Here is a 21,545-nt window from a genome sequence, read left to right as displayed (position 1 = left end):
GTTTTTTAATTCTAAGATGGTATGTCCTATACAGAAAATACTAAATATTTTTTAAATAAGCAATTAGAACAAATAAGTTAGTTTAGCAAAATGGTAGGGTTTTGTCAATATATGAAAATTAATTTTATTTCTGTATGTATGAATATGAACAAACACATTGCTAACAATACATAAATGCTATCATTTACTAAGGTATAAAAACAAAAAATAATTCAGTATAAAATTAACAGAATATATACAAGACCCACCTTTTGGAAGCTAATAAAGTTAAAAAGTTAATAAAGTTAATAAAGAGATATACTTGTCCTGGATCTAAGACTCCTAATTCTTAAGAGGTCATTTCTCTTCAAAATGACCTAGAGACTCAGAGTAACCCAAGTTAATATCCTGGCAGGCTTTTTCTTTTAGATATGACAAGCTAATTCATTCATATCTATCTATCTATCTATCTATCTATCTATCTATCTATCTATCTATCTATCTATCTATATCTATTTATAGATATATATATAGTAAATGCAGAGGACCTAGAGTAGTCAAAATACTTGGGGGAAAAGAAGAACAATATTATAGAACTCATACTTCATTATTTTAAGGATTATTATAAACCTACAGTAGTAGATACTGTGGTACTGGATAAAAACAGATGTATGTTTGACTGGAGCATTACAGAAAATCCAAAAATACACCCACATATATCTGGCCAGTTAATTGCTGTCACAGGTGCCAAGGCAATCCTACAGGCAAAGCATAATCATTTCAACTAAGGGTTCTGGAATAACTATCTATCAATATGCAAAACAATGAAAAAAATAGAAGAATGAAACTCAACCTTACAGCACACCATACACAAATACTAACACAATAAATTATAGACTTAAACATAAGAGATAAAATTAGAAACATTCTGGAATATATATATATATGAAAATATTAGTGAACTTAGGTCAGGCAAAGACTTTTCAAATAGTGTATAGAGAGCACAAACTGTAGAAAAATTTAATACACTGGACTTCATTAAAGTTAAAAGTTTGTCTCTTCAAAAGGAACTGTTAAAAATTAAAAAAGCAAATAATAACTTTTTGAAAACATTGGTACATGTAAATAGCAAAGAGGATGAAGAAGTGAAGGAACTCTGGCTAGAGAAATGTGGTGAAATCCTAATTAAGGCTGAATGTTATTTTTAGAATTGTAAGACAGTTCGATTCACCTTCTAGTCCTATGGAGTGAACAATTTTCACCTCATCTCTCCCTTCTACTTTTCCCCATAAACTTGTGCAAAGCTATTAGAATCCTGCAGTAAAAGCATGAAAAATTTCTCAGGAATTGTGTTTAGATTCTAGGGTGAAAGTCCCTGCCACACGTGAGGTAGGAGTTTTAGGCTAGAAGTCAGTTTGATTACATCTTCCAAGGGCTTCAATGATCTCAGTCTCCACTGTGAATATCAGAGACCTGGACAGAATATTTACAGCCATGAATGGTTATGATACAGAACAATACTCTAAGACAACAGACAAAAATAAATTGACAATAGCTCTGCTTTCTTTTTGGCTACTTTTCTCTATGATCTGATCGCATATGACAATAAATTTGAAAATAATGAATACTTAAATGATGAAAAGTCTTTTCAAATAGTTTGCCAAGTATCATTTAAAATGTTTTCTATTCTTTCATGAGTTCTAGACGTTACCCATGGACTTTAAAGAGAGAAAAAACATTTTCAAGCATTGATGCTAGTATAAAGTAGATTTCTTTTAGACTTTTCAACAAGGATTAGCATTTAAAGTACCAACAGGATGTTGTTATCTTATTTTAAATATCTGTTCCCACGCTCCATACTCAAAGTATTGTATTTTAATCAAGTAGCAGAATGGTTAGAATAAAAAATGTTCCAAACTCACATACACTCAATCATTAAGTGAGTCATAAATGACTGAAACCTTGAAAACTGACTTGTTGATTAGCTTAGAAATTTGAAAGATCTCTTTATCATTTAGTTTCTTTTTTTCCATCAGAAAACAGTACATAACTAACAATACTACATTTACTAAACTTCTGATCATCTTTTCTCGCCCAAAATAGACTCTAAAAATACCAACAGACATCACTGATTCTTGGGAATAGATAATTAGAGATCACATTCTTTTATTTTTGAATATACCCACATTGCAGAGACATGAACATTATCTCCTGTAAAAGTTTTCATTCCTTAAACTCATTTTACACTTCTGTCATAAGGCTTTATTAATAGTATCAAAATACTTCTCTCTGATTATTCTCATGATGTCTGCATTTTATAACATATTTAAACTCTACATGATATCATTGGTTGCCTATATTATTTATACTTGGAAGGTATATGTATGCACATATCTGTTAACATTTATATTTTTTATTCAAGGTATTTTACTATTTTTACATATTATGAGTCTTAAAACACAAACGTCGAAGTAATTTCTTTTCACTATACATTGGCTAATTGAATTTAAATTAAAAAGAAGGAATACCTAAATCTATCCTATACATCTTACATATTCAGTATAATAACGCCATATCCTATACAGTAAGAAAGTGAAGTCTAACGTAATACCAAAGCATGAGCTAATACTTAAGCATTATCTCATATTTTCATGAATTATTCGTTTAAGTACTTATAACTATACAACATGTTTTTATATTTCTTTTTTAACACAAGAGAATAAAAAAATCAGAATATTCAACATGCTTTTCTTCAAAACTGGCTTTTTTTTCTCTTACCAACAGCATATAATATACAGCACAGATCCTAAAATGGGGCATTCAAATAATTTAAAAAGTTTTCCTAATATTTTCTTCCATTTACACCTCAATTAAAGTTGTTATTTTCCAAATTGTATGTCAAACCCACTCATTTTTCCATTTCACCCCAAGACTATCCTAGATACCATCATTTTTTTGCCTGAACTATTCTCATATATTTTAATATAAGCGTCTTCTAAGTTTCTTGCTTATATACTTCTTCAAAGATTCAAGAAACCTATCTTTGTTCTCTTTGCATAATATTAAATGGAACTCTAAAATTATTATGAGTTTACATAGTTGCAAAGGATGGTACTCTTTGACTTCTTATCAGCATTGACATGTAAAAATAAGTTGTTACATGCCTCCATGAAAGGCTCAATAGGAAATAAATGTAATAAAAGTCTGTTACTTACTCTATCAGGCATCTGCATATAATAGAATAATTTATTTCAGACTAGCCTTTCTGCTATAAAGAACTAGAAAATTGGAGAATGTTTTTAAACAATTATTCTCCAACAATGCATAGAAAGAAACATGGGACTAGGGTAAGATTTTACAAAGCAGGGCAAACAACTACTAATGGAGATAGAACTCAGGGAGCTAAAAGTTAGAAAACTAACAGAGTTCATACATGATTGGAAAATGTCAAAGTTCTGACCAGCCAAAGAAGTGATACCTTGTGGACATTTGAGACATTTAGTTGAAGTTCTTGAAAGCCTATGACTTAAAAGGAAGGACAAACTGGCCTGACTCTAAAAACTACTCTGTATCTGTCCTAAAAAAACAAAACAAAACAAAACAAAACAAACCTTAAAAATCAGCCTACAAACTATAAAACTGACTCACACTAAATTAATTTCTTGCCAGAACAAAACTTAACGTTTTTAAAAGGAAACAACAAAATCTAGATAAACAAAGTTACATCTTTCAAATATCTGGCCTTCAATAAAAAATAACTACCATGTGAAGAAGAAGACAGATGTAACTTGTAATTACTCAAAAGAAACAAACCTGGGGGGGGGAGTTAATTAGAGGATAAGGATTTAAAATAGCTACTGTGGGGTGCCTGGGTGACTCAGTCGTTAAGCGTCTGCCTTCGGCTCAGGGCGTGATCCTGGCGTTCTGGGATCGAGCCCCACATCAGGCTCCTCCACTGGGAGCCTGCTTCTTCCTCTCCCACTCCCCCTGCTTGTGTGCCCTCTCTCGCTGGCTGTCTCTCTCTCTATCAAATAAATAAATAAAATCTTAAAAAAATAAAATAAAATAGCTACTGTTATTACTATGTTTAAAGATATAGAGGAATACACGAACACTATAAAAAGATTAATAGAAACTATAAAACAGAACCAAAAAAAATTGTAGTGGTGAAGAGTACAATGTCTAAAATGAAATTTTCATTGGATGACCTGAGCTGGTCAGGAACTACAGAAGGAAAGATTTGTGAACTTGATGAATGGGCCTCATGAACTATTTGAAGGAGAGAGATGAAAAAAGATAGAATAGTGAAGAAATGCTCAGGAATATGTGGGACAATATCAAGAGGTCCAGCATACATGTAATCAGAGTCTCAGAAAGAAGAGAGGAAAAAATAATTTAGAGAAATAGTAGCCAAAAAATGTTCAAATTTTATGAAAAACACCTATATAGGAACCTGCAGAAAAGTAAATAAGTCAAATAAACCACCAAGATGCATCAAAAGAAAATTGTTGAAAATAAATAATTTTTAAAAATGCAAACAGCTATAGAAAACATATATTAAATACAAAGAAACAAAGATAATGATACCACTGGATTCTCATCAGATCAAATACAAGTCAGATGACAATGGAATGATGGTTAAAGTAATTGAAGGACAAAAAAACCCCTGTAAACCTAAAATTCTACTATCAGAAAAAATATACCTAAAAAATAAAATAAAAAATATTTCAGAAAAATAAAAACAGAGAGACTTTACCCCAGCAGAGCTGCAGTAAGAGAAATGTTAAAGGATGTTTCTTAGACTGGCGGACAATTATACCAAATGGAAACTAACCTAAAGAAATGAAGAACATAATAAATTATATATATGTAGGAAAATGTAACTTTTTCTCATTATTAAATTTCTTCAAAGGCAATTATAGAAATAAAATATCTGAAAAAAGGATAATGGACAAAAATTAAAATGTTCTATTACTAAGTTCTTTCATTACATATTAAATGGTATAAAATTATTTGAAGGTATACTGTGACAAGTTAAAGATGAAAATTGTCAGGACGCCTGGGTGTCTCAGTCAGTTAAACCACTGCCTTTGGCTCAGGTCATAATCCCAGAGTCCTGGGATAGAGTTCTGCATTGGGCTCCTTGCTCAGAGGGGAGCTTGTGTCTCCCTCTGGCTGCCACTCCCCCTGCTTGTGTGCTCTCTCTCTCTATCTGACAAATAAATAAATAAAATATTAAAAAGAAAGATGAAAATTGTCAACACTAGAGTGAAATATACAAAATTAAACAAAGAAATATAGCCTACAAACCAGTAAAGAGATAAAGTGAAATATTAACACCTATGCAATCCAAAAAATACAAAAATAAAAATAGGATAAAAGAGGGGTGCCTGGGTGGCTCAGTAGGTAGAGCATCTGACTTCAGCTCAGGTCATGGTCTCTGTGCTAGAGCTCCACGGCAGGTTCCCTGCTCAGCAGGGAGTCTGCTTGTCCTTTTCCCTCAGCATCACACCCCTCCCCCCACTCATGCTCTTTCTCTCTCAAATGAATAAATAAAATCTTTTAACAAATAGAAAAAAAAGAAACAAAGAATGGATGAGACAAAAATAAAACCAATAGCAAAATGGTATATATAAACCCAGGTACAATTATCATTGTATTAAATGTAAACTGCTTAAATATACCAAATGAAAAACAAATGCTAAAAGAATAGATTTTTACAAACCGAGAAACAACTTTATGTCTTCAAGAAATGCATTTTAAGTGTAGAGACTGAATAATATTAAAGGCATCTGACGGGAAAAGAAAGATCATGCAAATAATAAACCTAAGAACATTAGAGTGACTATATTATTATCAGACAAATTATTTCCAAAAGGAATATTACCAGAGAGACGGGTGGATATTCATTATGATAAACATTATATATGAGACTAGAACAACTTACATTACTTAACAAAATACTATCAACAAATGTAGAATATGTGCTCATTTCAAGTACTTAGGAAACATTCACTAACACTGACAATATTCTGGGTCATAAAACAAGGCTCAAAATTTTAAATCAGTGGTTAAAACACTATTTCTGTTCAACATTATATCAAAGTCCCATATAGTGTAAAAGAAAAGAAAAAAAGCAATAGAATAAAAATTAAAATTAAACTAATTAAATTATAAATAGATAGATAGATAGATAGATAGATAGATAGATAGATAGATAATAAAAGGATACAAATTGGAAAGGAAGAAGCAAAACTATACTTTTTTGTAGATGACATATTTGGGTACCAAAAAAGCTGAACGAATCTACAGAAAGCTACTAGAAATAGGAAGTTTCACAACATTTTAGGGTACAAGATCAAAAAAGTAATTGTATTTCTGAATATAATCAGTAAACTTACTATATCTTAAAAATATTTTGAGGCATTAAAAAGCTTAAAACACACAGGGATAACTTTAACAAAGATATGGATATGCAAGACCTATATGTTGAGAAGAACAAAATGTTCCTGAGAAAAACTAAAGAAACCAAAATAAATAGGGAGATATACCATGATCATGGATTAGAATATTCAATATTATTAAAATGGAAATCCTCCCGAAAGTTATCTGTACATTCAATAACACCAGATTCAACATACATGCATACTTCCTTGTAGAAATTAACAATATAATTCTAAAATTTTGTAGAAATTCAAATAACATACAGATTAGCAAGAAAAATTCTGAAAAATCAGAACAAAGTCAAAAGACTTACATATATTATAAAGCTGCGTTAATACAGAAAATGTATTTTGATGAAAATTATAGACATATAAGTCAACATGACTGAGTAGAGAACACAAAATTAGACCTATACATAAGTGATTAATTACATTTCAAAATGCCAATGTTATTTAATGGGAAAAGATATGAAACAAAAATGAGTTGTGATGCCTACATTGCACCATAGACAAAATTAAACTCAAAAGTACCAAAGAAAAATCACCAAATTTCTGGAAGAAAACGTGGGAGAAATCTTTATGTCCTTGGGATAGGCAAAGATTTCTTAGCTCATAAAAAGCAGTAATCATAAAAGAACAAATAAAAAGATAAATTGGTATTTATTTAAGTTAAAACTTTTTGTGATTTAAAAATTTCTCCTTCAGAAAATGAAAAACAGGGGTGCCTGGGTGGCTCAGTTGTTGAGCGTCTGCCTTCGGTCAGGGCATGATCCCAGCGTTCTGGGATCGAGCCCCACATCAGGCTCCACTGCTGGAAGCCTGCTTCTTCCTCTCCCACTCCCCCTGCTTGTGTTCCCTCTCTCGCTGGCTGTCTCTATCTCTGTCAAATAAATAAATAAATAAATAAATAAATAAAATTTTAAAAAAAGAAAAAAGAAAAACAAACCAGAGTGGAAGAAAATATTGCTAATATGTATACCTAAAAGGAACTTTTATCTAAAACTTATTTGAAAAAAAAACCTTACAGTTAAGAAACAAAAATAAAAATATGCTCCTTTTTAAAAAATGGCAAAGATTTTAACCTATTCTTCACAAAAGTAGGTATATAAGTGACCACATGAAGAAATTCTCAGTATCATTAGTCATCATGGAAATGCAAATTAATATGGCAGCAAGACACCAGCACCCCTCTGCTAGACTGGCTATAATTAAAACTTCCGAAAATATCAAGTATTAGTGAGAATGTGGAGCAACCAGAAGGGTAACACCCTGCTGGTGAGAGTGTAACATGTACCACCACTTCAGTTTGGCAACTTCTTGTAGAGTTAAATATACATTTAACATATGATTCAGTAATTCCACTCCTAAGTGTTTACACAACAGAAATGAAAACATATTTCATGTAAATGTTCATAGAACCTTTATTTAAAATGTTAAAAACTAGAAATCTTTCAAGTGTCCTTAAATAGCTAATGACTAAACAAATTGTGGCACAGGCTCTTAAAGGAATACTGAACAGCATGAAGAGCAAAAAAGAAACTCTCCTGTATCATAAGACTCCATGTGGTAATTTTTTTTGTGATTAGTATTAATAAAAGCTGATTAAAAGAACATAATATAAATTGTACAAAATATTAACAATGATAAAGTCTTCAGGATTAATTATCTTTCCTTTTTTGTATTTTTATAGGTATAAGCACCGGACATTCTATTAATTTGAGTAAGTAGATGGACAAGGCAAGTTTTGTTATGGTAATACTACTGAATTTTTGGATCTCTATGACACCCACCATATTATGATCTACCAAAAAATATATATATTTTCGACAGTCTTAATTAAATGACAAATAGTAAATCACCTGATTTTTTGAAGAATTTGTTATTTTGTAACTAGTCATTCACTTTTTCAGTACCAAAGCAATAGTCCTAACTGTCCCTTTGTTTGGTACCCTAAGGCATTTTACCAGGGCAATATAACATAATAGATTCTAAATGGATAAGACCTGAATTTTTGTTTTGTAAATTATGAAAAATTATGTAAATAAAACAGAAGGAGCAAAGAGTGTTTTCAGAAAGACTCGTTTTAGAAAAGAATACAAATGGGGGCGCTTGGGTGATTCAGTAATTTAAACGTCCAACTCTTCATTTCTGCTCAAATCATGATCTCGGGCTCATGAGATCAAGCCCTGCATCAGTGGGGAATCCACTTGAGATTCTCTCCCTCTGTCTCCCACGCCCCTCTCCCCCCAGCACTTTCTCTTTCTCTCTCAAATAAATAAATAAATAAATAAATAAATAAATAAATAAATCTTAAAAAAGAAAAGAATACATATGGAAGTTGAAGAGTTGTAAAATGATTCCTTTAAAACAATTCATGCCACTCAGTACCCTTTAGAATGACTACTACTAGGGGTGGCATACTTAGGTCTGAAGATCTCCACTCAACAGCTTTCCATTCTTACATCTTGTTTCCTGCAGTCCTTTCTCTTCACAGCAGCAAACTAAGCGATCAATATTTTTAGCGATAAAAATTGGATTTTAAAAAATTCTCTTTCACTGCTATTCATTCAAAACTCTCCCGTATGGGTCTATTGCAAATAGAATAAAATGCAAACTCCTCAACTCAGAGGCCAGGTTCTTCTCTCATTTTGCACTTCTCTGCTTCTCCATATCTGTGCTCTGGATATATACATCCTTCTATTCCTCAGACATAAGAAGTTCACACCTACCTCAGCCTTTGTCCCCTGGTTACTCAACCTAAAGCAGTCCCTGTAGAAATCCCTTGTTTTATGGCTCTGTTTCACCATCCCAACATTTATCACTGTCACTCTTGCTCTTCTCCCTCTTCTAATGTGCTTCATGACAGCAAAACCAAAACCTTTGTCTTTTTTTTCCTCTTCATTACCTAGAACTGTGCTTGGTGGGTCCTCAAAACATTTTTCCAGTAGGGGAATGGATGCCAAATAGTTTTTATAAGACAATTTTTTAAAAGACATTTTGGTGTTGTTGAGGAACAACAATGAAATTATTCTATTTTCCAATGTAAATTTATTGTTTCCTAAAGCTAAAGGATGCACATGGTATGTCTCTCATTTGGCTATACATCTCTAAGGAATCTTCGACTGCAAGATAATTTAGAGAAGGTAGAAATTTCAACAAGTTCAATTAATTGCACAGTAGCTGCCCTGAGGACATTTCTAACATTGTTCCTAGGTCTTACTCATAAAAGAGCTTCCTTAAGTGACTGTAATAGACAGGATTCCTTTGAAAATTGTCACCTCTAGACCTGTGGCTTTATTGATTTCTACGTTGCTTTTACTTTTGAGGTATCAAAGTCAAAAACAAAATGAAGATCATGCTAAATGGTTGATTGTAAAGGGAATTATTTTCTCCAAAGAATTGTTGTGATTCTGAATAGGGTAAGAGTAGGCAGTAATTATTGTCCTGAGCTGAGCATTAAGATCTACTATTTCTTTTTTTTTTTTTTTAAAGATTTTATTTATTTATTCGACAGAGATAGAGACAGCCAGCGAGAGAGGGAACACAAGCAGGGGGAGTGGGAGAGGAAGAAGCAGGCTCCTAGCGGAGGAGCCTGATGTGGGGCTCGATCCCAGAACGCCGGGATCACGCCCTGAGCCGAAGGCAGACGCTCAACCACTGTGCCACCCAGGCGCCCCAAGTTCTACTATTTCAATAGCAGTATGATGCTGCAATTAATAAGAATTGACTATGAATAAAATAGTGGACAAGATGAGAAGCTGTAAATTGAGAAACTATTTTAAAGGATAAGGGTATTATGAAATAATTGAAACTTAATGGAAAAGGGGATAGAGCAGGGGTTAGGATACTGAAAGATAAGGAGATCTGAAGAAAAATGTATCCAAAGAGAAAATGTGCCCCCTCAAACTCCTGATAAAGACATATGAAATGAAATAGAATAATCCCACAAAGAAAATAAGTTATATATCCATGTTCAGAAATATTGTGGAAGACCTAACTTTAATTTTAATTTCTACCACTTGTTCCCTTCACATACTAATGCAAAATCCATTTGTAACTATTGCTAAGATTTCCTTCCCCAAGAGTAAAATCCAATTAAAGTTCTGCATACATTTCAAAAATCAGACTTCCAAGGACACTGAAAGTGGTTTGTGAATAAAACTAAACAAACAATGAAAAGATACACCCAGAGTAATTTTTTTTAACAGCAAATGTTATAATTAGGTGTAACTAACTTTATCTACATAAGGGAATAAAATTTTTCTTATTGTTGGTATGAAATCCCAACATGTCTTTTTAGTAAAAGGAGCATAAAAGATTTAGAAAAATATATCTGACTTTTTTTTTAAATAAACAATTTTCCTGTTTGGTGGTTTAAAAAAAAATGTTTTGAGGAAAAAAGGTGGTTGTCTTTATTAGCTCAGAAATAATATGTTTGGTAAGTCAATCCAGTTGCATATTTATAGCATCATGATGACCAAGATAATTATAATTAGTAATGAAAATGCTAAAGTTTTCAAGGCTTAGAATTTAATTTTTCAAAATTTGCATACCTGTCCCTTTTGAGTTCTGAAATGTCACTTTATCGGATTATGAATGCCCAAGTAGGAAGTTGTGAAAAAAAATGGTGGGGAAACTTACCTTACAGTTGGAGGAATAGATTTTGAGCCTTGATTTTATTGCTCGTTAACCATCTGATGTGATATGTTATTTTATAAGTGTAGGTATCATGTTTCTCCTTTGTAAAAAGGAGGACCAAGAATAATTTCCTCAAAGTATTAATATAGTGAATGACTGAAAATATGGCTATAAAGTCATTCATTAAAATATCCTGTACAAGTCAAATGGAAGCATATATACTGTATGATTCCATTTATATAAAGCTCAAGAAAGCCAAAACAAATACACAGTGGTAGAAATCAGAACAATGGTTATGGGGGATTGGGCTACTGAATGGAAAGTAACCCAAGGGAGTATTCTAGGGGGATAAAATATGCTATACTTTTATTTAGGTGGTTAAAAGATTATACAATATAAAAGTCATAAAGATGTGCACTTAAGATTTATGCATTTTATAGTAAATTAAACCTCAATAAAATAAATAAAAGGAAGATATTACTGTGATGCTTATCCATGTTCCTTAGCATTGCCACAAGGGCAGTCACGACTGGCTCCTTAACTACTTTTTTATTTTATTCTCAAGTGTGACCATTCCATTCTCCTCCTTCAATCAATTTTGAACCAATCATTATTTCCTGGCCACAACGTTTGCCTTTTAACAGTTAAAAAGAAATAGTAAAAGGCCCACCTCTTTGCTTATTTACACTCTATTCCAACCTTGCCAAACAAACTCCAAGTCCTCTCTCATAACAGAGCCTATATGCCACTCATTCCAAAAATTTTCCAAGAAATATTCTACACAGATAATCAGATAAGTCTCCGTTGCAGGGTTAGCTTCATGGGCACACAACCACAGCGATAGTACGGGTCCGCACGGTTAGAAAGGCTTTACACTTGGTTGATGCTATGCTAGAGCCACCCTGAAATTCTTAATTTTTCAATGAGGGAATGTACATTTTCATGTTGCTCTGGGTCCTGAAATTATGAACGAGGCTCTGCTTTTCTGACCCTTTGCTGTACCTGTACCAGTATCTTTATGGTGGTATTTATTATTTACTTCTCTGACTCTTTAACTTACCAAGAGTCCCTTTAATCATGACTATGGCTTTCCATTTCTATTTCAAGAATCCAGAATAACTCTTAGCATTTAACAGGCAGTGCATGTTTATTGATTGATAGAATAACTAACTGACCCATTAACTGGGTGAATTAATAACAGAGTGAATTAATTAATGTTATTGAATGAGAGATTGATATGGCAACTTAAGAAATGATAAAGGAGTTGAGTAGTAAACTGAAAACTGTATTTGCTAATTAATCAGATCTGTAAATTCATTAAACAAACATTAAATTAAGTACTTATAGTGTGCAGAAGACTCGATTGGCTGGCAATCACATCCATCATTTCCCTTCCTTGACAGACTGATTTGACTGTCCTCCTTCCCATACGCCAGGGCCAAAGCGATAAAAACCACTACCTCCATGCAGCACATCTGTCTCTAAAGACCATGGCAGGAACTGAAAGGAAAGCTGGGAAGAATCAGTGAGTTTTAGGCATGCTGCCCTATTTTTTTCATGCCTACTTTCTAATTTTCTTTTAAACTTTAACTTATACCTTATAAAATCATTCCTTGGCAACTCACTTGGCAATCTGTCTCTTGTCAATGAAGTAAGGAATGGAGGACAAGAGGAAATGGCTAGGCAAGTCATATTGGATACATGGCAATATCCATTTTGTTTTGGAGGCACACCCTTTAAAAGGCAACTGTTGGAGACACCATGATTTTTACTATGTTCAAAGCCCACCAGAGCTCTCACTGAGTTTTTCTCAGTGGCTTCTAGGTCTCTTAATAAATGGGCCATGTTGTTATCAACAGCTATATCACCACTCCCACACCCAACCCGGAAAGTGACTTAGCATATTGTTATTTTCACTAAGAATTTGCTTGCAATCTAGTCCTAACATATTGTCTCAAAATAATTTGTCTCCCTTCCCTTAAGAATTTTTTTAGCTGAAGAAAAATTGTACTTTTTGGCATCCCAAACAGCCCTGCTCAAGCAGAGATCGTGTCTGCACCTCGTAGGGAATTAATCACAGCGCGGTGTGTGACAAGAGGCACACTCTCCACAGACTGCCGGGGAGCTGCATTCCTTTATGAAGATAAGGTACTACAGGCTCCATATCATCTGCCCTCTGTGGAACTAAGGCCTTCCCTGTCATTTCTAGTGTTTTAATCCTGTGAGCCTCAATTTCATTTCTTTCCTATTTTCACAGGGAATTAGAATCACTGCATTAATCACAGCCCTTTGAAAGCACAGTTTTTAGTTTTCTTCTTTCTCATATATATCAGAAAAAGTTGTCCAAATAAGATGTAAGCTAATATAGACCTGGAGCCCTTCTCCTTGCAGAATTGCCATTTAGTTTGTCCCAAAGACTTTTTCTTAACCATTTGCACTGAAAGACACAGAATCAAAACTTCTTTTTAAAGTAAACTTAAAGTAATACCTGTGAAACTTCTACTGAATGTAAATATTGCTTTAAGGGTTATGCGCTCATTAAAATCACATTTGAAGCTTTATAATAATGATTTGTGCCAATAATTCTATATATTGTGATGTTAATTCAGTTTATTTGCATCTTGCTGAAGGAGTTGAGAGGTGGTAACTGATAACACTATACCACCAAACACAAGACTGGATAAAATATATCTATCATCTATCTATATTCACACACGTATACATAGAATATACTATGTGAGTACAGTATATGTGTGTGAATATATACATATTTCTTTTTTTTTTCTCGCTATAATTTCCAAGAGAAATTATTCACATGAGGTATTTCATAGCACTGGTTGACATCAAACTTTCATTTTCATTCGCTGATCATTTCTTCATAGCCCTTTACTTGTGGGTGTGTTTCAATAACTGAAGTTCAGACATTGGATTATCCAGGATTATTTCCATAGACCCACCTACTTCTCTATATGCATTCGCTCGTCCTGTACTCTCTTCTAGTTCCTTGCCTTTAGGTAACATTCCCACATTTCTATCTTCTTTCTGAACCCTTTCTGTGAACTTCAAACTCAATTACTAATGGGGCATCTCCATTTGGATATCAACAAACTCTTCAGAAATAAGATTATTGCGGGGCGCCTGGGTGGCGCAGTCGTTAAGCGTCTGCCTTTGGCTCAGGGTGTGATCCCAGCGTTTTGGGATCGAGCCCCACATCAGGCTCCTCTGCTAGGAGCCTGCTTCTTCCTCTCCCACTCCCCCTGCTTGTGTTCACTCTCTAGCTGGCTGTCTCTTTCTGTCAAATAAATAAACAAAATCTTAAAAAAAAAAAAGATTATCACAATGTATTCCTGACTAGCTAACCCATTTCTGCTTTTGCCCCTATACCTCTAACAAAGCACATGAGGACCAACCAGCTCATAGGTGCTCAATAAAGAGCTCTTTTGAACAAATGCAATGTAATGTCTTTAAAATATGTTTTTTAATCATTTGTAAAGCATTTATCATATACCAAGTAAAATACGATTTCAAAGGAACCTTAGAACTTGATTCCAAGTAACTATCTCAGAAATCTTTTTTAAAAAATAAGATAAAGACATAATATAAAAATAAAACTCAAGGGAGATTAAACTTAAATGGAGCTAAGGTAAACAGACTTCCCAGGTTCTACCATGACTCCACCTAAGAAGTGTACTAGTCATAGAAGAAATGCAATTTTCATGACCCTGCTCATCAAGACCTTCCCTCACCACTGCATTTAAAACTTTAATAACTTGATCTCATCCCTCACTAGCTTTTCTTATTGCTTTTATCTTCTTTTATGTCACTTCATAGTACCATCAATACATATGTAGTTATTTACCTTTTTATTTTGTACTGTGGTTTTCCCGTTAGACTATGACATGACATGACATAGGGTTTTTGTTTTTGTTTTTTTGTTTCGACATTGTGTTCACCTTGCATCCCTAGGTGTGTAACAGTGCCTCACATATAGTAAATTGTATTGTTCAGGTCACAGAAGAAAATAGAATTCTACTCAAATAGTGAGTTTTCTGGGTTTTTTTTGTTTTTTTGTTTTTTTGTTTTTTTAAGGTAGAAAGTACATAGAGTGATGTGTAAAAAAAAATCAATAAGGGATTTAGGGCATAAAATTAGCAACCATAGGAAGTCCTTATAATCCTGACACCCTAAGAACTAGGGAGTCTAAAGAGGTACTAGAGCTCAGTGAGAGCTAAAGCCATGGTGGGGTGTTTCCCGCCAAAAGCTGTAGTACTGTCTGGAAAGGGAATGGCCTTCGTTACACAGCCTGAAGCATCAAGGGAGCAGAGTATATATGCCCTGATCTCTGTTGTCTCCTGCCTTTGAATCTCCTGCTGACACTGTCCATTGGCCAAACCCAATGGAAGACTGAGATCAATGGAACCCAGCAATTGAGGCCAGGGGCCAGCCTCTCAGGGCACAGAGCCAGGCAGAGAAGGATGGGGATGGATCTGAGGGACAATCAGGGAACAACCAATATGCATTTAATAAATAGTCATGGAACAAATGGAAGGCTTAAAGTATGGTTTCAACTTAGAAATTGAATCCAAGTGACTGTTTATCTCAGAAACTTTTAAGAATGCTAAGAATTTAAAATCACAATAAAACTCAGAAGAGGTAATTCTGAGAAGGGTAAGGTGAGGCGGTCTAACGGAAGCCACAGAGGAAAGGTTACTTACAAAACGGACCCTTTGGTTAAATTAAATGTTCACACAGATGGGTAGATATACATGTCCAAAATTTCATAGTTCTGTGTAAGTTCTGTAACTTACTGTAACTCCTCCATTTAACTAAGTGGTTTTCATGGATCGTATCATAATTCAACTTCCTGCCACGGTGCAGCTCTATGTTGCTCACCTAGCATGCAGGTAAGGCATAAGGGCTTCACTGTGACCACCCATCAGATAACAGGGCCAATCTGTAAATGCCATGCAGTTCCTGTTTTTCCTGATTGTATACTCTGTTTTTGGTGAGCTCTGCTTTATGTCAAGAGATCTAGGAACAGATTTGATATCAGGAAGCCAGAAGAGCAGACATCACAGCCATCACCCTCTACATACAATGAGGAGAAAAGGTAAAACTCAACTTTCATATCTGAGGTTTGAGGAAGGGATTCTTTTAAGTAGCAATACCACCTGGAACTAGAATTTATTATTTCTGTAAATAGTAAGGAAACACAGGTAAGAGATGAAAACCTCAAAGCAGCTACTGAGCTTTTCTGCTTTGAGATCCCAGAAGCTCAAAGAACTTCCCTTGGCAGAACTACACTTTATACTCTGTCTGCAGATTTACTTCTGCTTCAGGAAGAAAGCCAGGAGCAAAATCAGCATGTGGAGAGCCCAGAAGTTGGAGAGTCAGGGTTATGCATGTGTGGATATCTTACCTCTTAAGTCGTTGGGTTTGGAAAGAAAGAAATAGCAAAAGTTGGAAAACAATAAAGGGAGAAATATAGTTGCCCATTTTTATGGTCATGTAGATGAAAAGAACATTCTACTGTTCCTCCCTTTGCTCTCATCAAATGCCCATGAAATAGGGCATTCAGGAAAAAAAAAGAGAGAGAGAGAGACAAAACAGCATGTCTCACGCCACGTCAAGGTGCAGGCCCATCAATTCAGCAGCCTACAGAGCTCTCCTTCCTGCAAAGAGCCTGCCACTGAAACAACATTATTGCTGGCTTTGACTCAGGAACCCTAAAGGCATTTTTTCCCTGTAGCTATGAGGTGTTGACCTCACTGCTGGAATTCGAAGATAAGAAAAATGTTTTAATCCATATGTTAATTATTGAAATTAGAACTGCAAACAAATATTTTGGGAAACTTCAAGTTGCTTCCAAACGTGGCACTTTCCATTTTAAGCCCAAAGTGTAATTGTGTATTCAAAGGCTCAGATCTTCCCTAAGATTCATGCATTATGTATGCCGTACTTCCCTGGGACACGGAGGATGTCACGCTCCGCATCCTGCTGAAATGGGGAAATAATTTCAGACAGAGTTTGACTTGAAAAAGTATCAAAACTTAAAAAAGAAAAGAAAAGAAAAAAACTTGCAGCTCACTTTTTCAGATTCAGGAATTTTACTAATATAGAGGTCTTTTTTTGGTAAAAAAAAAAATAGATGAAATTACGATGAATGTTGAAATAGCACACTAACAACTACAGAAGTACACTCTTGTGTGTTAAAAAAAAAAAAGTATTTCTGAAAGAAATTGTTATTGACCAAATTGCAGCACTCTTTTTCTGTAAAGGGCTAGATACTAAATATTTTAGGCTGTGTGGTGACATGATCCCTATTTTAAATACCCAACTCAGTCCTTACAATGGACAAACAGCTGTATGTAAAAAAATGGGCAGAACTGTGTTCCAATTAATCTGTATTTACAAGGGCAGGAGGTCAAAAGGATCTCACCTGCAGGCTACAGTTTGACAAACCTTGATGGAGAATATACTTTTACAGATTAATTTTTTTATGAAGGAACTTAAATATTTGAAAGCATTACAACCTCTTTTTGTTAAGTTGATTACTCCCCTTATAAATTCCTGGGCCTCTTTTATCAGCTGGACAAGTACAGATTTCCCCACATCGACATCAGTTAAGGAGGGGGACATTTACATTGCCAACATCAAAGTGCTCCTGGAAACAGATCAAGCAACCTGTCTGTATTAGGTTTAACATTTCCATCATCAGGTTTAATAAAATCTTAATAGTTTTGAAAGCCAGGCTTACAAATATTTTCTCTATCTTCTGCCTCAAAATCATATATTAATTTCAGCCATTGGTACCCAAGGCAGTTCTACTGCAATGGCTTTCTGTTGCTCCAGGGAAGGCCAGGCTAAGGGGATTTGAACATCTGTCTGTAGCAACTACACATGGAGTTCCATTTGGAGATCCCTGTCAAATCAAATGAAAAGGGGAAGCATGTAATAACATCCGTTTAGATTCACTGCCTAATTCTCATTTAGTTGTTCTGATTTCTTTTAGTCTCTGGGCACATCTGCCAGTGCTTAGTTTCATGGCTGATGTATGGTAAAGGTTTGATTAAGATACTTCCATATTTTGCAATGCTGACAATATACAGCCCAGGGCAAAGGGCAGAGTTTAAGCTCTGCCAGTTCAAGGTCAAACTAAAATATTTTAGTCCACCCAGCCAAGTCAGTGAGGTTGGTCAACTCACAGACAGCCTCCCGCTTCATCTTCAGTGCGTCTGGAAAATCCAAGGAAACAGACTGCTTTCAAAACAAGTCCATTTTTTTGTGATGCCACAGTACAGGTGTTTCAACGGTATCAATACAGTCTGTCATCATAAACTGGAAAATTCTGAATAATTACAATTTTTTTATGTTCAGAAGTAAGTGAAATTTTTCATTTAGGGGCATCGGTTGCTTCTCATGAAAATGCATTTATCTAATTGCCTTCACTCATATCACTTAATGTGCTGTACTCTGATGACATTCTAATACAATCTTGAAAACAGGTAAATTCTCATGTGTGCAGAGTGGAAATTTAGATAAATGCAATTAATTAAAATGAGTATGGGGACAATTTGACCAATATATACTTGATTTGAAACAGCTTAACACTAAAATCACTGATCAGCCAGCATTATTTTGCAAACTATGGCTAGGAAAGCCAAATGGCATATGATGAAAGAATTTTTCCACTCGTCATAGGCAGATGTGGCTTTAGCAGAACAGGAGAATGTGGTGAATGCTGTGGTTGTCTCCCCAAGAGCCTTTCCTTCTCTTATTTAATGACATGTGTAAATTTGTGGGTAATATCTGTTCTGTATAACCCAATCAAGGTAATCCCATCTCTTTGCTAGGCAGTTGGTTGAGATAACCTGTTCTATGGCAATCAGCACATAGCGTTCCCTTGATACTTTGCACACATAATCTGGGCCAGTGAGATAGGAAGAAAAGTCCTAGCAGTAAGAGGTTACTCACACATCAGGAAAGCCATGCCATGCTTTGAAGATATCATTTAACAGTTAAATCAAACCAATCATAAATCTAGACCATCTGGTCATAAGATCTAAATAACCCCTTAATTAGTATAATGTATATTTTCCAATTATAAAGTACTTTAAATATACAGGAAATTAAATACTGAGACAGATACCTCAGTATCTCATTTATATTAGAAATATCAGCACTTTTCTATATTGATATCAAATCCCCCCCCTTTTTTTAAAGAAACTGTTTAAAATGTTATAGAATGTCTTCCACATTTCTGTACTTTAGTACTAGGAAACAGAAATAACACTACCTCAGAAGAATTATTGATAAATTAAATCTGTGTACAAAAGGCAGGCTATCTCTACTTTTTAGCAAGTTCAGGTTAAAAGCCTAAGACAAATGTGGTAAGTACAACAGGATTGCTACTGAACATGATCAAAGTGATATGAATCAGCATGGAATGTGAACCAATTTGAGATTCTTATATCACATCAGGATCACAGGAATAAAAAATGTACAACAGAAACAGAAGAAAACATTTCCCTTTATCATTCCTGACTAAAGATATGCCAATACTCTGATAAAGAGCCCACAGGTAACCTGCATCACCACATCATGTGGCACATTTGAATGAGTTCTCTTCATGTCCTCATTGTGCTGTGTGTATGGGATTCCAGCACGCGGGCTTATACTAAAGAGAAGTAATTAAATTAGAAGGAGCCAAAAGACCTTGGAAACCATCATCCTGCAGCCCAGATGAAGCTGTCCAGGCAGGCAGCTGGGCCTTCTTATAAAGGTCCTTTTTCTCTTTGCATGGTCCTTTTACATCTGCCACTACAGATCTGCGAGTGCTATGCCAACAGCTCTAATGACCGAAGACACACCTAACTTCAGGTCAAACTGGTCTATCAGCTCAATTACAACTGGTCTGCATTGTTTTCAGGACTTCTGGAGCCTAATGAAGGTAGACTAATGTTGTCCTACAGCCCACCCCACTTAGTTTCATTTGAAAAATCCACTGTCTCTCACTTCGTGTACAAAAATGTGGAAATACATGCAAATAATCTTCTTGCAAAATGTATGTATATTTGAAAACACACACGTAAATATTCATAGAGTCCACTGTCCTCAAAATCTCACAGGCCACTTGCATAAAATCATGTTGGGAAACCATATTAGAGCTCATCTCTAAGCAAAATAGCTTACTGATATTGAATTCAAAATATCATTTAAAATGTAAAACTATATGCTGATATTTTAATTTCTTTTTATTCTGTATTCCATCATTTGCCCCATTTATTTCAATTTTGTCAAACTAAATGTTCAAAAGTGTTGACATTCTTTTTAAAAAAAATGCCAGTGTTTGATTATATATCTTTCTCTTATTTATTTATTTATTTATTTATTTATTTATTTATTTGAGACAGAGAGAGTACAAGGGGGAGAGCCAGAGGGAGAGGGAGAAGCAGACTCCCTGCCGAGATGGGGGCCCTACATGAAGCTTGATCCCAGGACCCTGGGAACATGACCTGAGCCGAAGGCAGACGCTTAACCAACTTAGCCACTCAGGCGCCTCTATCTTCTCTTTCCTAGGCTTTTGTAGGTACTCATTACTTGTTGAGTGCATGGATGGATGAATAAATTAATAAATGTCAAATGCTCATATTAAACATATGTCTTCACTCTTGGAGCAACCTTCTTGGCTATAAGAAATAAAAATAGTTTAACACGTAGAATGGCCATCAAATCATAGGTTTTAAATCTATGTTTCTTAGAGCAAACCAGTATTGAGCCAGATGGTATTTAACTCAAGAGTTGAGGAAATTTAATAGTGGAGACAAAATAAGAAGCTATGGAGGGTCTACTGAACACTGGAAGAGTTGTTATTCGCCAAGGGTTTAACTCAGAAAAGGACAAGGACTTGCAAAGACAAATAGTCAATATATGTCAGTATGATTGATGCAGAAAGGTCAGAATTTTAAACACTGGACTCATGTTGCCAACAGAGAAAGAAATTAGGAGCTATTAGTGTATCTGGGCAGACACAAGAAAGTGCCAGTTAGATCCAGACATCTATAGAACACGAACACAGTAAGTTCAGTGTTTCTCAAATATTGATGTGTTTACGAATGACCTGGGGATCTTGTTCAAAATGGAATTTCTGATTCACTATGTCTGGGAGAGATTCTACATCTCCAACTAGCTTCCAGATGATGCTCATGCAGCGGGTTATTGGACATTTTCTTAGCAAAAAACCCCCAGGATCCTAACAAAGAATAAAGAAGACCAGGTAATGACTGTGCCTCACCGATATATATGCTGTCTGTAATTTGCCCGTGTGCATACACACACGTGTGCGCACACAGCATTCATTCCATAGTTTAGTTCTCAGCTAGTCCTTTTGTTGCCATTTTGAAAACCTGAGCTCAACAACCAAGATTGTTTAAAGAAAATATACATGACATTTGATCCTTATCATGAGGTCTGATTGGTTGGCCA

This window comes from Ursus americanus, chromosome 20, assembly GCF_024610735.1.
Source record: "Ursus americanus isolate L20-20 chromosome 20, mUrsAme1.1.p, whole genome shotgun sequence".
NCBI lineage: Eukaryota > Metazoa > Chordata > Mammalia > Carnivora > Ursidae > Ursus > Ursus americanus.
This window is presented reverse-complemented; position numbering follows the sequence as displayed.